We start from the raw sequence: 17,262 nt of genomic DNA on the forward strand, positions 1-17,262 counted from the left end.
CTGACATTCCATCAAGGCAGTATCTTTTCTGTTGTGTTGTTTTTCTAATCGTTTTGACAGAATTTTTTTTACCACTCTTAGATATATTTACAGTTAACGCATGAACATGACAACTGAATAAGCAGATAAAGAAGCTGATGTACCATATTTTCTGCAGTAGATGAACTGTAAAAAATATGAGACCTGTTAAAACATTGAATTCTCAATAGATTTCTTAAAGGGATAGTTAACCCAAAAATTAAAAATCTGTAATTAATCACTCACCCTCATGTCGTTCCAAGCCCGTAAGACCTTCGTTCATCTTGCGTTGAATAAAGTGAAATGAAGTCGTTATTTTTGTTTTATTTGTGCACAAAAAGTATTCTCATAGCTTCATAAAATTAAGGTTAAACCACTGATGTAACATGGACTTTTTTAACAATGTCCTTACTACCTTTCTAGGCCTTGGACGTGTCTGCAGGGTCAGAAGTAGGGCTGGGTATCGAGTTCGATACTTTTTAAGCACCGACCGAATCGTCTCGATACTATCGAGTATCGAAAAAATCTTTTTCGTTTGGTACCAAATTTCGATACCCAAGGGTATAATCTTGTCAACGTCAGTGAGCTAGAAAACGTGCGGCATCCTTAATGTGCCCGGATCAAATGCTGGTCAATAGTTTACAGCGGTTTACGCCCACTCGCCCAGAGCTTGTCAAATGTGAGGTTGTATGTACACTACACTTTAAAGCATAGCATGAATTTAACGCAAACAATGTTTAAGCGATCAAAAGTATGGCTACATTATGCCAATATTGACGGCAACAGCGTGCGATGCAATATTTGTAAAAAGGTTATCGCGTCCACAATTCTGGCGCCTCAGTCTCAATATAGGCTAGTGTACAACGCGGCATACATTCGCATCAAATGATAACTCAGCGGCAGAGTTCCACTCACGCAAGGGCATAATTTTCACTGGGGACACACTGTTCAAAATCCCGTTTGTGTCCTCCCACTTTCAAAAGGCTTTGTTAAAGTAAGCCCTTGTGTTGTAGAATGCACGCTCAGCACCGCCGAGTTTCGCTTGATCGTTAAAACGAAACCAAAAGTAAAACTCACACGCGCATTCAAAAGCAATTTTAATACCCCACATTTAGAGAGCGACTCCCCAATGCGCCCAAATTAGGCTACATAAAATATTGAAGCTGTTATTAGTATGTGGGCTATAATAAGTTGTGTATTTGTCTATAGCTCTGTATCATGCTTGAAAGATTCGGTCTCTGTTTGCACTATGAATATTGAAAGGGTAGCCTACTTTGATTATGGTTACTGCAATTATTGTCTACACGACTAAGAAAGAACTGTGTCGTTTATTTTTTGCTATTTATAATATATTTTGTTACTTATGTAGGTTGTTTAAAAATGCAGTGGTTGCCTCTAATTTAAATGGCTGTACCTATAATAGAGAAAATAAACATCTTGTTCATGTACTTATATTATCATTCATTCTTGTCCCTTGCTTAAGGCATAAAATAAATACATTAAAAAGGCTTTCAGAAACATCAGCAATCAAAATCGACCATGAAGAATCAATATCGGTGCATTACTAAAAAAGAAATTGGGTGCTCCTAAATTTTTTTTGGTGCTCCTAACTTTTTGAAGTTGGGAGCACCAGTGCTACCAAGTAAAAAAGTTAATTTCGAGCCCTGGGACATTATCAGCCAGGAGCGGGCTTGTCTGTCTTCTGAAAAAGCAGACATGCTCATTTTTCTGAAGAAGAACTGTTGAGTGATTTCAGGTGATCTTAAAAGTTTAGTTCAGCAAAAAATGAAAATTCTGTCATTAATTACTCAGCCTAATGTTGTTCCAAACCCATAAGACCTTTGTTTATCTTCAGAACACAAACAAAGATAATTTGGTTTTAATCCAAGAGCTTTCTGATCCTCCTATAGATTTACTGGATATGCATTTTCAATGCCCAGAAAGGAACCAAAAACATAGTCAAAATAAGTCCATGTGATATAAGTGGTTCAATCATAATTATATGAAGCTGCGAGAATACTTCTGTGCGCAAAGTAAACAAAAATAACTTTATTCAACGATTTATCTATGGGAGGATCAGAAAGCTCTTGGATTAAATCCAAAATATCTTCATTTGTAGATAATTAATGACAGAATTAATGACAGAATTTTAATTTTTGGGTGAACTAAACCTTTAAGCAGCAGTGAGCCTCACAAATACTTAAATTTGTTTGACTTAAAACTGCTTGAACTTTATTAAAACTGTTTGCACTGATATATTGTGTTAACTAAACGTTGTTCATTTTGTGCTTTTGTTCCTTTGTTTATTGGTCTTAGAGATAAGCCTGCTGTGAAAAGTGTCACAAACATCCTGAAAAAATAAAACCAAAGTTTCTCTGAGATTATGTGTTATGTAATCTTGTTAAAATATATTTATTAAAATAAAAGTATCGAAAAAAGTATCGTTCGGAACCGGTATCGAATTCAGGGTATCGGTATCGGAATCGGTATCGAAAATTTTGTAACGATACCCAGCCCTAGTCAGAAGCCTCTCGGATTTCATCAAAAATATCTGAATTTGTGTTCCGAAGATGAACAAAGGTCTTACAGATTTAGAACAACACGAGGGTGAGTAATTAATGACAGAATTAAAATTTTTGGGTTAACTGTTCCTCTAAGAAGGAATAGTACATATTAACAGGCCCATGTTAATATTGCCATAAAACTCAATGTAGAAAAAAGTTATTGCATTATTTTCTGGTTAGTATCTATATGTGGTTACTTTACTACACTACATTTTGCAATTCATTATCCATAATGCGATTCTACTGGAGGGAATAAATTACATTAGGAAGAAATCATTGCAGAATTGCACAAGTAGGGAGGAATGGGATACGCTGTCTTACTTTTTGATTTTACATATTCTCTAGGCCAATGAGAAATGAGATGGGTAATTATTTCATGACATCTGCTATTTTGCCATTATTTATATACATATTATGAATTATTTATATCAACATTGTAGTTTTATGTTGTGTTTATACAGTACAAACTCACTATCACTATTAGTAGAGCCACAGACACATCTTACACCAAAGCATCACACATTCTACCCCAAAGCTGCAATTTTGAGAAAATTAAAAGCTTAATTTAATATTTATAAGTAGTCCTTAGCTAAATAGTTTGAATTGTTTACTTTGACAGTTCACCAACATGTAATATATATATATATATAGTATATAGGAAAGTAAGTTTGTCAGAGCAAACCTATCCAACTTACTTTGACATGCAAAAATATGCAAAAATAGATAAATACATAAATAAATTAATTAATTTAAATTTACTTTTACAAAAATGAAAACAAAATAAAATAAAATAAAAGACAGCTGTATGTGATTTTTTTTTTTTTTCTAAATATATGTGATCCTGGACCACAAAACCAAAATAAGGGTCAGTTTTTTTCAGTTGATGTGTATAAATCAGCTGAAAGTTGTTATGATAGGAAAATATTTGACCAAGATACAACTGTTTCAAAATATGGAATTTGAGGGTGCAAAAAAATCCAAATAGAGAAAATCACCTTTAAATTTGTCCAAATGAAGTGCTTAGCGATCCATATTACTAATCAAAAATTAGGTTTTGATATATTTACGGTAGAAAATATCTCATGAAATATGACCTTTACTAAATATCCTAATGATTTTTGGCATAAAAGAAAAATCGATCATTTTGATCCAAACAATGCATTTTTGCCTATTACTACAAATATACCCATGCTACTTAAGACTGTTTTTGTGGCCCAGGGTCATATATAGTAATGTGATGAATATTATTTACAGCTTGCTAGATTAAAGGATGACATAGCTTACCCACTGACACATCTTACCCCTTCCTCCCTCATGTTCAGGTCTTTGGAGATCAGTAGAGACAAGTCTCTGTGTAAGAAACATCAGTTTGGCCTGTTGAACTCTCTGTTCAAGCACGTTATGTTGAAACAAGTCATTTTGTTTGACTGTCATAGCTAAACGCATTTCCGTTGTGAGCAAGCCACTGATAATGAGCCTCATACCTCGCCTCATTCACCACACACACAGCACACGCAAGGTGTTGACAGTAAATGTCCATAAAAAAATAGTTCAAACACTTTCTTTCACACAAACACACACAGAGAGGGTACGAAAGGGAGAAGGTAACTACACACAACACACACTCAGAGTGTAGCGGAGGAGGTGATGACGGCCGTGACAGCCGTGTGTACAGTAATCAGAGGCTGGTCACTTCCTGCAGACTTCCCTCTTCAGACCACCAGGCTTCACCTCGCAGTTTCCCCCAGAAGATTAGTTCTGCTGTTTCCTGAGCAGCGATTAAGGGTCCAACACAGGGCCAAAGCTCACTGAAGTCGTACACTTCTTACAGGGTCATATATGGGCACATGTGGCACGGAAAGAGAAGGAAAGGAAGAAGTATGTGACATGAAATCATGGGGGAAGTCACCTTCGAACTTATTTCACCTTTTAATTGCTTGTTTACTTCCAGATGCGTTTCGTTTAGGACCGTAAGGTGCTCATGTTTATGAACTATTGGTTTTGTTGAGGCAGTTACAAACTTTAGTACTTAAGGTGGGGGGGGCGATAGGGTTACTTTTAAATGTTTTTCCCTTTAAACCACATGTGTTATTATTCAAGTGGCCAGCTATAAACACATCATCTTTAACTAACTTGCTCAGCAGGATTTTTTTTTTCAGACAGTAAGAGTAAACTGACTGTAAAAGAATATGGTTTATGTCAGAGGTTCTCAAATTTTTTGTAACGAAGGGGCAAATTTCTGTCTTTATTGTAGTGCTAATTTCATTAACAAAAAACTGATGAAAAATGTTCGTTAACAAGCTTTTTTTTCGCATGACTAAAAATCATGCAATATCATTGACAATGAAGGACAAGACTAAAATGTATTTCAAAATGATAAAAACTTTACCAACTTTTTTTTAGTCAAAAAATCTAAATATTATTGCGGACTGTCGTGCAGGCCTCTACTCTGCAGGCTTTAATTTGTGTGGTTTCCAGATATTAAGAGTTCAAACCCCTAAATCAGCTTCTCTGTTAAAAGGATACATTTTATTCCCAGTATTTTTCTTAATTTTTGCAATCTGGCAACCATGTGCACCTTCGCTCTTCATTGTGGAAGCGCTGACGATGTTCTGAAAACACAGACAAACAAGTAAGCTGAAGTTTAGCGATGTTCGGCTTAAATCAAAGTGTCATTCAGCCAGCATGTGTTCTGTCATGAGATCTCGACTATATTGTTTGCGAGTGTGGTTGTCCTTACTCAACTGCTGAGATATTCTCCCAAAAATGAAAATTCTGTCATTAATCACTGACCTTTGTTCATCTTGCGTCATGGTACTGTCGTGAACGTGCATCGAACGCTGACACGGAAGAGAAGAAATTGTTGAATAATAAATGATTTTTTTTTTCTATGCACACAAAAAGTATTCTTTTAGCTTTATTAAAAATTAAGGTTGAACCACTGATGTGACATGGACTATTTTAGTGATGTTCTTACTACCTTTCTGGGCCTTGAACGTGTCTGCAGGGTCAGAAAGCACTTAAATTTCATCAAAAATATATTAATTTGTGTTCTGAAGATAAACGAAGGTCTTACTGGTTTGGAAAAACATAAGGATGAGTAATTAAGGACAAAATGATACAAAATGGACAAATGATAATTTTTGCAATCTGGCAACCATACGCATGCACTCGCTCTTCATTGTGGAAGCGCCAGCAATGATCTGAAAACACAGACAAATGTAAAATGACAAAAGTAAGCACTTTAGCACTTTCCATGTGAGCTGTTCAGCTTAAATGAAAGTGTCATTCAGCCAGTCTGTGTTCTGTCATGAGATCTCGACTCTTTTGTTTGCGATTGTGGTTGCTGAAAAAATCTACTTGCTCAACCGCTGTTGTTTTAATATTTAATATTGCAATTTGGAATGATTGGAATTAATTAAATAATTAAAGTAGACAGAGAGTGCATAAGTCTTAGATATTCATTTATACAATAAATATCCTATAATAAATCATTACAATATGGTAAAAGAAACCATGTGTATGAGTCCATATACTGATTTGTGCTTATTGGTGAAAAGTGCAATAACTGAAATGTAAAAATGAATTCAATTATTACCATTAAAATTTTGAGCAAAAATATATATATATTTTTAAATCAGTTTAAACACAAACACAACATGACATAAATGTGATTAAGATTTCACTGACTACGTTTACATGGACACCAGTAATATAATTAATGACCTTATTCTGAATAAGACAGTAATATGATTAAGCTGTTTACATGAGTTGCTTTTAGAATATTCCTTTCATGTTCCCGTTTTACATGTTATAGTACATCGATCGATTAATGACACACATCATTACGTCCACACGCAACGCTATCAGTTCATCTTTGTTATAGACTTTTGGATGTTTCGGTTTTAATTTTACAAAAGCTTGAAGTGGCTCTGGACATATGCAACAAATTTTTTAGAATGTGTGTTAAAATTTGCCGTGGTCGCATTTGTGCGAGTGCATGCTGCGCTGCTCCAAAGCGTCTGCTCCATACAGCGAGCGTTTCATAGCCAGTTATTTTTTTAGGAAAAAAACACACGCAAGCACAGTCACCGAAAGCCAGTTTAGTTTTACTTTTTTTGTTTGTTTTCATTTTGAAAACCCTGTTATCTTTGCCGTTTACCTCGCAATACGCTTTGGAGGCTTTCTTTTATTTATTTTGTAATTTATTGATTGAATCAAATTAATTTGATTGCTCAGTGTTTGCGCGCCCTGTAATAAATTGTTTAGTCGGCATATAACACAGCATTTGATGGAGTCCATGCCTCGTCTTATTAGTTTTTGTTAATAAATGCTATATAAGCTATTTTATTTTATTGTTGTTATGCTGTTTAATTAAAAATAACAAATCCATCTTTTAAGAATTTGTTTTAATCTTAAAATTGATAGGTGTAGCCTATATATGTAAGCAAAACCAAGATCTTGAATTCGAAAGTAAAAGTGAAAAGCATCCCAAGACATTCCAATAGCGGAAATCCCGTTCACAAAATTAAAATCACAAATAATACTAATGAAAAAGAACGGGTTGAATGTTAACTACGTTTCCATAAAACTATAAATTATGATAACAGACAAACTATTTATCAGCAATGAGCATTGATTAATCCCATGTTGTAGCAAAAAAATAAATAAATAAAAATGAAACCAAAGCATACTGTATGCACATGCGACCAACTGAGAGCGTTATGCCGCGTTCCAGGCAACCCGTTACCCGTGTTTTTCCTAACTTCTACCCGTGAAAGTGCACTGGAAAGGCAGTCAAACCCGTGAATTCCCACTCGTGAACTCGTACTAGATCGACGTACTCCCAGTTCTGAGTTCTGGCGTGACATAGCCCGCGAAACAACAATAAAGCCTCTAGGGGTGCGGTGTTTATGCAAGTGGCACATGGTGGAAAAATAGTTTAGGACAATATAACATTGCAATCAAATTATTAATAATATAAAAATAATAAATGCTTGGCGTGACTTTCCTGGAACCCTACAAAGTCCTGAGTCGTGGTTTAAAGACGTGATTTACGAGCTCAAAATCCTGCATGGAACGCAGCATTAGGGGCCGTTCACATGAAGCGTCTTTTGCGCGCGCAAGTTCGTTATTTCAAATGGAGACGCGCGGCTTGCGCGCGCATATTGGAAGCGACGCGGTCGCGACGCGCACGCGGTGCGACGCGCTCGTTTTTTCCAGGCGCGTCCTGGCCGCATCGATTTAAAAACATCTCAACTTTTCAGAATGTCGCAAGCCCACCGCAGGTCATGTGACATGAACTAACCAATCAGCTTCCTCACGTTTTTCCGTTACATTGAAACCTAAGCAGAAACATGGAGGAGCAGCTCATCATTGTGGTCCAGGGATTTCTTGAACTTTATGATTTGTCAAGCCCCCATTATTTTGGAGACATGGTACATGGGTTACATGGAGACACATAGGCTTGGAGCTAGAGCGCAGCTGATGGTTGCTTAGAAACGGCAGACGCTTCCGGAGCGCAAGCACCCGAGCGCTTTGTTGATAAGGAAGAAAGCGGCGCGCCTAGCGTTTTCCACACGTTTTTAGGCGCGACATGTGAACGGCCCCTTAGTGGTATCCTGTCGCAAAATGTGGCGAAAAGTCCTACACAAGGGGAATAGTGTGATTAAGGTGTGTACATGTCTTCCATAATGCGACTAAAATAGGAATACTCCACCTGTCTTAATTCGATTTGCGTTTACTCCGATTATGACTTTTAATTTCGGATTAATCAAAAATATCAGTTTACATGGTTGCTTCTTAATCAGAGTATTGTCTTAATCGCGTTAAAATATTGTTGTCCATGTAAACGTACTCACTGACTAAGACTAGACTAAAAACTTGACTAAACAAAAACAGGACAAGGTTGACTAAATATGATAATAACTAATTTGACACAGGACTAAGACTAAATTTTAAAAAAAATGTCAGACAAAATGAACATTACTTGATTAAGGGCTTCATTACAGTGCCAAAAAAGACAAGAAAATATTAAACAAACAGATAAATTAGAAATGAAAGTATCCTATCAGTGGCATGTTTTTATGATCTGGTATGGCAGGTCAAAGCAAAAGTCATCATTGGCCAACTTTGGCCTTGTTTTGGGCATCTCTGGTTTACAACAATGTCCACTAAATTGTTTACTAACCCTTGTGTCATTCCAAAACTGTATTTAAACCTGACTTTTTTTCTTCTTTGGAACACAAAATAAGCTATTTTAAAAGATGTCTGGACCCCTTTGACTTTCATTGTATGGACAAAAAGCACTATTAAGATATTTTTCAGAATTTGCCGTGCTGAGTAGAATTTTGTTTCACTAAATACAACACGGTCATGCAGGTTTGGAACCACATGCTAGTGAGTAAACGATGACAGAATTAAAATTTTTGGGTGAACTATCTCTTTAAACAACCACAACTACGTCTGGAGATAATCAAGTGCTGTGCTTGTATCGATGTATCGATCACAGGTGCTTACAGTCTCAGCGGTTCTTGGAAATATGTGAGCTTTATAAATGTATGTTCAGAAGGACAAATGGCTTTCCATGCTCTTTCAGTACATCTGGAGAGAGCAGATTTCCTGTATCATTCTTCTTTCGAGCTCAGGGACACTGCGCACCAACGCTGTCCACACACACACACATGCTCCAACCTACAGTTCCTATGCTTTGTCAGACTTGTCAAGACACTTGAGTATCCGGCCTTCTTTATCGGCAAACCTGAGGGCAGCTATGACAGGCCTGAGGAAACACCAGAGACCAGCTCAAGAGTAAATTTAGCCCTGACCTGACAGCCTGTCTCTTTGTCTGCCTGACAGGAGCTCGACACATCACTCTGGGCACCATTGATTACGATTCTGGGCTCATTGTGGCTTCTGTGTCACTTGAAGTCATATTACTTGAATATTTCCTCTCTCAACTGTCTTTACCTCTGTCCTTTAACTGACAACAACATGAACTAAACTTCATTAGCGCAGGTTTAGCAGTCAGCCGTGCCAGAGGCAAATTTGTTGTCTGGTTTATAATTATTTGCTAGTTCGTCTTAAAAGAGAAATAGCTGTCAAATATGAATGTGAAATGAATGTTAATTTCTCAACCTATTCATAATGGCTTCCCTTGAGGTTGAAGTTACTGTAACTTATTTAAAGAAACTTTTCAAAGATGGATCATGTTCTTCTTTTTTCACTTTTGCATTGAACACTAGAGTTTTGATATGTGTTGTCACTTTGCAAATTATGAAAGCAAAACCGATGTTACTTAGAATTTTGTTGCATTCCAGTATAATTGTGAACAAATGTAAAGACCTTTTAAAATCAGCCTTTATTCTAATGATTAGCTCATTGGTCAGAAGCCACATACAAAGGTAAATGAGTGATAAGCACATGGAAAGATATTAAAACAAATAGATAAATTAGAATTGAAAGTGTCCATTGGCATGTCAAAGGTCATCTCGGGCCAACTTTGGCTTTCTTTTGGGCATCTCTAGTTTACAGAAATGTCCAATAAATCGCCCTGTCAAACTGATAATACAACATATACTTGTCTTACATATCTAGAAGCCTTATTTTATTAAGTCAATTACCCTGAGAATTTTATTTCTACCCTATTATTACTGCAATAGGACAGCGATTACAAGAAAAAATCAATAAATGAAACTAGTTGTTATAAAGATTGTTGACCCTTGCTCAGGCTCATGAGCATTTCAGTGCAATTATATGCTTTCTTTACAATTAGACAGTCTGTTCAGCTGTATCAGCTATCATTGCATATTTTCCAGTAAGAGGTTTCATTACCTTTTCCACATAATCATGACCTTTGAAGCACACTTCAGCGCTTTAGTTCACTTACTTCTGCTCAAGAACTATCGCGGCAGGTTATTATTTTTTTTGTACTTCCTGCTGATATGCACAATTGTGTTTTTCTCTTTGCACTGCTTATACTTTTTCCTCTTTTATCTTAAATAAAATATTTATTTAGTTATCTAATCATATTTATTTTAAATGAATTTAAATCATTATAAATCTAAATATTTAAAAAAAAAAAATTAAAAACCTTTTACCAGAGCTATGTATAAAGTAAAATGCTTTCAACTTTGAAACTGAACTTTGCAGACTGTTGATGTGCTCTTGACAAAGACTCTGCAAAATCTGCTGCTTGTGTGGCTCCCCCTCACATCACTGTTCTTGTTTTTCAGAATGAAGAGAACAGAAAATGCCCATCTCGTTTTCAGAACAATGCTGAGCTAGGTTTGACTCATTGAGGTGAACACTAATGGTTTGCACTTTGCCTCAAAAAAAAAGATTTTTTTTTTTTAAACAGAAACTGGTTATTATTATTAACTGATATTAACTGTATTTCCATGACATGGACAGATTACCATATTAAAATTTAGTTATATGGAAAATAAAATAACCATGTACCAGAGATAAAAAAAAGTTTTATGCATTTGAATTTTTTTCTTTCCAGGAAAACGTGGCAGATTTTTATTCCATCCCAGCGTTCCCAATGTGAATGAATTCCTGCAGTTAGAACTAAAGGTCAGTAAAACACATTAGTTAAGTTTCAGAATAAAAATTTTATTCAGATATAATTAATTGCAAGCAAAATGTGTTTGTGCATTGGATATTTTATAGTAAATTTTCTTATATATCATAATTATATACTTCCAGACACGTGTTCATAGCTGAAAAGTCTACTGTATATTGCTGCCACGGTTCAGGTCGGCATTGTCAGCCTTCGAGTCACCAAGAATGATCAAGACTCTCTTGCTCAGCCACTCTGGCACTGATGACCATTCTGCGGCTCAGTCGGACAACCACGTCTAGACCGCCCAGCTTGTGGTCTGTAGTATCTGTCTCATTGTTGTAACTTGCACCTTGTGCATTATCCACATTTAAGATGTCATATTTTCCACAGTAGGTGAATGCATTTGATTTTAATAGAGGAAACAAAGCATTCACCCACCTAATTGCATTTTAGTCTTTGCTTTGATAGTTATTTATCATCATATATTAAAAGATGATCATTTTAGTTTGTATTTACTAGTGGAACATTGAAATCAGTGTTTTGAAAAGTTCAATTTAGTTTAATTAGATAATTTCTATATTCTAAAATTTTAAAAGTAACAATTTTTGGTTTAAAAAAGGAGTTGTCTTGTTCCACTGACATCATCTGCCAAGAAAAATCGAGCGTAGGTGTGTTGTGGCAGGGATTTACTGATACAGCTTATGTTAGGCATCCTGTCAGGGAGCTCATGATTGTGCATGTGAGTGTGTGCATGTGCGTATGCGTGTCTGCATGTGTGTGTGTAAACGTGCATCTGAATGTCACCACCTGGCACGAATCACGCGGGCCCCACGGTTTGATAGACCCACAACAGGTGTGTGGAGGCACAGCAAACACCCTTGACTCCTGACAGGTGTTGAAGTTTGGGTTTCAGCCCAGACTGCGCTGCATTTGCTTGTGACACTCACATTAGTCACCGACTCGCTCGCCGGACCTCTGACTCTAATAGCCAGCTAGGTATACTAATCCCTCCACGGGCCATAAATGTTAATAGCTTACTAGGTACGGTAATCTCCAGTGGTGACATTTGGTCTACCTTAATCTGAAGATGTATTAGAGGAGGAGGGGTAGAGAGAAAAGGATGGAGGGATGGTGGGATAGATGGATGGGTGGAATTACTGCGATCGGAGTGGGGCACAGGCGAGTAAAATGTATCATTTGGCTTAACCCACTACATCATACTCCTGTGCGTGCTGGGGGGTCCAAATCCGGTAGGCTGTGGGGGGTCCAAATCTGAAGCTCTATGGGTAAAAACATAACAAGCACTAAGAGTAAAAGACATAATGCTATTTGAATCATCCTGTACAGTACATCATTTGCTTATTTGAAGGTTGTTGTGGGAATATGACAAATAAAAATTCATAAGATCATGTCGGAAATAGCTGATGTCACTATAGAAACCCATTTCTGCCATAGATTAAAAAAATTCAAGAAGGTAATTTAAACTTTTTATCTCTTAATTATGATTTTATATCTTGCAGTATGACTTTTTATTTCATAGTTGTGACCTTGTTGCTCTAAATTGGCTTTATAAATGTACATTTTGATTTTGTGCACTATGAGTCAAAAGTTTTTGAACAGTAAGTTTTTTTATGTTTTTTAAAGAGGTCTCTTCTGGTCACCAAGCCTATCCAAAGTACAGCAAAAACAGTAACATTTTGAAATATTTTCACTATTTAAAATAACTGTACTTAAATATATTTTAAAATGTAATTTATTCCTGTGATTTAAAAGCTGAATTTTTAGCATTATTACTTAATATTCTGATTTAATGCTCAAAAACATTCACTATTTTTTTCATGTTGAAAACACCCGAGTAGATTTTTTTCAGGTTTCTTTGATGAATAGAACAGAGAACAGCATCTGTCTGAAATAGAAGTCTTTTGTAACATTATAAATGTCTTCATCATCATTTTTGGTCGATTTGAAGCATCCTTGCTAAATTTTGAATGACTCCAAGCTTTTGAATAGTATAATGTTACAAAAGATTTTTATTTCAGATAAATGCGGATCTTTGGATCTTTCTATTCATCAAAGAATTCTGAAACAAATGTACTCACCTGTTTTAAATATTGATAATAAAAATAAAGGTTTCTTGAACAGCAAATCAGCATATTACAATGATTTCTGAAGGATTCTGTGACATTGAAGACTGAAGTAATGATGCTGAAAATTTAGCTTTGATCACAGGAATAAATTACATTTTAAAATATATTCAAATAGAAAAACAGTTATTTAAAATATTAAGAATATTTCAAAATTTGACCATTTTTGCTGTACTTTAAATCAATTAAAGGCAGGCTTGGTGAGCAGAAGAGGCTTCTTCAAAAAACATAAAAAAATCTTACTGTTCAAAAACTTTTGACTGGTATTGTATGTCGGAATGCAACTTTATAGGTTACAATTAGTTTTTTATAACATATCTCACAATTACCTTTTATTAGGTGGAAACAGGTTTCTATACATTTACCATCAAGCCACTACAACCAAAAACATACTGTGTACACTCTTAAAAATAAAATTTCTTTATTGGCATCGATGGTTCCATGAAGAACCTTGAACATCCATGGAACCTTTGTTGTGTACTGTATGATATTATTTGGGTAATTTAGAAAGTAAAAGCAAACATTTTGACTGTGCAATTAAGTTACACAAAGCAAGTTCTAGTACACAGAAATTCTGCAATTGTGTAGTCATAAAGTCTGATTTATTCATGGAAACACATGACATTTACAGGAAGGCCTCTAAACAGGAACCTGGTCAGGAAAAGAGCTGTTGCACCATATTAAAGCAGTAATCAGAACGAAACTGAATCATACAGGGGCTAAGGTGTGCCTCCCATCTGTGCGGTCCTGATGTCTTTCAGAGAGGGTCAGGAGGTCACAGTCCTGCTGCACACTGTAAGATTTGGAACGAAGATTCTGTGTTATGTTCAGTTCAACAAACCACAGTACGCAAAAGTGCATATAGACCTTTATGCACTCACTTTTCATTCAGAAAAGTTGCTTTAGCCCAAGACATGACTTATAAGCCTCTGACAAACACGGTCAAGATCGTTACACAATTAATAGCCCCTTAACGCAAGTCTAAGACACGAGTGTAATCACGCCACAGAACCTCGTCCAAAAGCACTAATCCTCCTTTATTTTGTAAGCTGATAGAGCAACCATATGCCCCTGCATATCACTCACTCAATTTTAGGTGAAACCAAGCCCTGACCTCCCCTCCCCAAAATAGTGTTATATTTCCAAGGTCTATTATTAATCTGTACTTTTCCCCCCTCAGGATTAGGCCGCAGCACTCCCCCACTCTTCTCTTTTCCACTTAGACCGGTATTATTGCCATAGATGCACTCAGATTAGTCATGTGTTTATGTTGACAGCGGCTGTAGCTGGATTAGGTCATGCTTGTGGGACACAGGGGAGGGATGTTTGTGTCCGTCTGCATGCACATCAAGGGCCCCAGTCTCGTTTAACCTGCACCTAGAGTCTCCCCATGCTAAACTGACAATAGGTCGGGCAAGACCCTCGCCACATGCAGACTGCCATTGTCCTGAGACGTGGAGCGGCCCAGACAGAGAGGGGGTGGAACGGGTGCAGCTTGATGGACCGAGAGCGGTGACAATGAAAATATGGGATAGAGGAACACCATAGGTGTTATGAAAGAAAATCTGAGTCAGAAATTCCGAAGTAGTTGTCCTGTTCATGACGGTGTCAGACTGCACACTTGTAATATTAATTAAATGCATCGTCTGGGGGGAAAATATCATTTTTTCCAGTGTCTCACCCTGGTGGGTAGTTTAGACAGAGATTGTGTCTCTTGCAGTGTTGCAAGATGTACTTAAGCAACAGTGTGTGTGTGTGTGTGTGTGTGTGTGTGTGTTGGTTTGTTGGGGAGGTGACTAGGAGCTCACGTGGTCACAGTATGGTAAACCTTTCCTCAGGTTTTTGTTGACTCATTCTCTCAGTTCTCTTTTATATTTCCAAGAATTTGCTGATTTTAAACTAACTTTGCCTAGACTAAACCGTGTCACTCTCGTCTACGTGAGGGGCTAATGGTGCTGCAGATGATGTGGCAGAACTTCCCTCTTTCCATCCTGCGCCCACAGGTATTTTGTCAGCAGTCTGTGTTCTGTGTTTTTGTGGCACAATTAGGCCTAAGTAGTTGTTTCGTGCTACAAAAGACTTGGAGCATTGGTGTCTTCCCCTTGACTTTTTCCATCTGAATGATTGTGGTCTCTGATGTCCTGTCAAACATTATTAATTAAGCTCTATCGGGTGAAGACAGGATTTAATTCTCTGCTCTCAAGTTTTCTGAAAGCAGTAAACTCCCCCAGACTGATGATGCAAACAGGAAGTTTTGCTCTCTGTAAATGCGGTGATAGTTTGATTTGTTCTCATTGGTTTCACACTTATTCAGTAGTTGACAGAATTGATTAAATCTGAATTTATTAAAGACATTCCTTTTTTTTTTTCAGTGATGCCAAAACAAATATCTAACTAGCAGTAATGATTAAGTCCTAACAATTTAATAAAACTAAATTCAGGGCAAACGATGGAGAGAGCAGAGGAATCTTGTTATAAATGAGACAAAGGGATCATTTGGGAGCAGAAGTATGTGGGTGAAACGTAAGAATATGAGGTCACGTTGGTTTCTATCATTGTGAATGGCAGTTGGAGAATCAGGAATTGAATATATGCTGTTTTATCCTCGGAATGTATTAGTGAGAAATCTCGCGAGGGGAGCTGATTCCAGTCAAAGTGAATGAGTAATAGCAGAACTTCTACTGCCAATTGACACAACAGCACACACAGAACGGTTAGCTGAGCACCGTCCTTGTTACACTCGATTCTTTCGTTTACTTCTCCAGAAAATAGGTCATAGTGTCTCAGAATACAAAAAATAATCGACACAAATAAATTTCTGGGTTAGGGTTTTATTCTCTCGACTATGATCCAATTTCACGCCACTCTCTGCAGCGGCACAAACACACATTCATAAAAATAAAAATGCATGAAGAGGGAAAAAGAGTGAAATCGGCGTCTGGTGTTCCCATGTTTTATGGACAAAAAAGAGTCATGTTTAATATTATATTAACAATTTATTAAAAAATTAAATACATATTATTATTATTATCATCATTATTAATATCATTATTAGATGCGTCATGAGCAACGAGGGATTTTTGAAGCAAGTGCGCAATGCTCAAGCAATGTATAAATAAAATGCATCGATTAATATAAACGCCTCCAGTGAAATCCAATTGGTCTTTAATGAGTACATCAAACAGCACTGACATTTTATTGGTCAATTAGTAATCCATACAAAAAACAAATGCGTGAATTTAGGGATGGTAAATTTCTTCACAGTGTACCAATCAGAGTGCCTTTAATAAATCACGGAGTGCTGTATTAAAATGAAAGATTAAGGACTGAAGAAGGCTGATTAATAAAAATATCGAGATTTTGGTAGAAATAAATCATTCTTGTTCGCCCGCTGCATCGAAGTCGTCAGATCTGGCTTGAAATATCCAACATAAAGTCTCTTCACTATCACTTTTAATTGCACTGTGCACCCTGGAGCCCGTGAACACTTCGCATTTCATACAGTGAATCACATTTAAAACAAACGCGTGCAAATATGCAACATTCACCACCGCGCAAAAACAAGACGTCACAATGAAATGTCAGGTGAAAGAGCGCGCGCATGCACACATGCACCGCACACAGGTGAGCTACCTGTCAGATCAGTGCAGCACCGGCAGCCTCTCGTGCATCTTTTCTGCTCCTCTTCCTTAAGCTCATGCAGTCGATTCTCGAGTTGTAACCATTCTTGCTCTGTTCCGTTTGCAGGATAGAATGTCCACCGCCTCACCTTTCCAAAGTCCCACCTGTGCTGCAGAACGCTAGACGCGAGCACCTGATGTGGTTCATCAGACGACCTCAGTGTTTCTCCATCTATCCCGCCGTGTAAAGATAGGTGGCGTGTGTGTCAGAGTCTCGGAGCGCAAAAGTAAAAGAGAGAGCGCAGAAATGTCATCTGAAGAGGCGGAACACGTCAGTGCGTCCTCAGGTT

Source organism: Garra rufa, chromosome 8, assembly GCF_049309525.1.
Source record: "Garra rufa chromosome 8, GarRuf1.0, whole genome shotgun sequence".
In the NCBI taxonomy this organism is placed as follows: domain Eukaryota; kingdom Metazoa; phylum Chordata; class Actinopteri; order Cypriniformes; family Cyprinidae; genus Garra; species Garra rufa.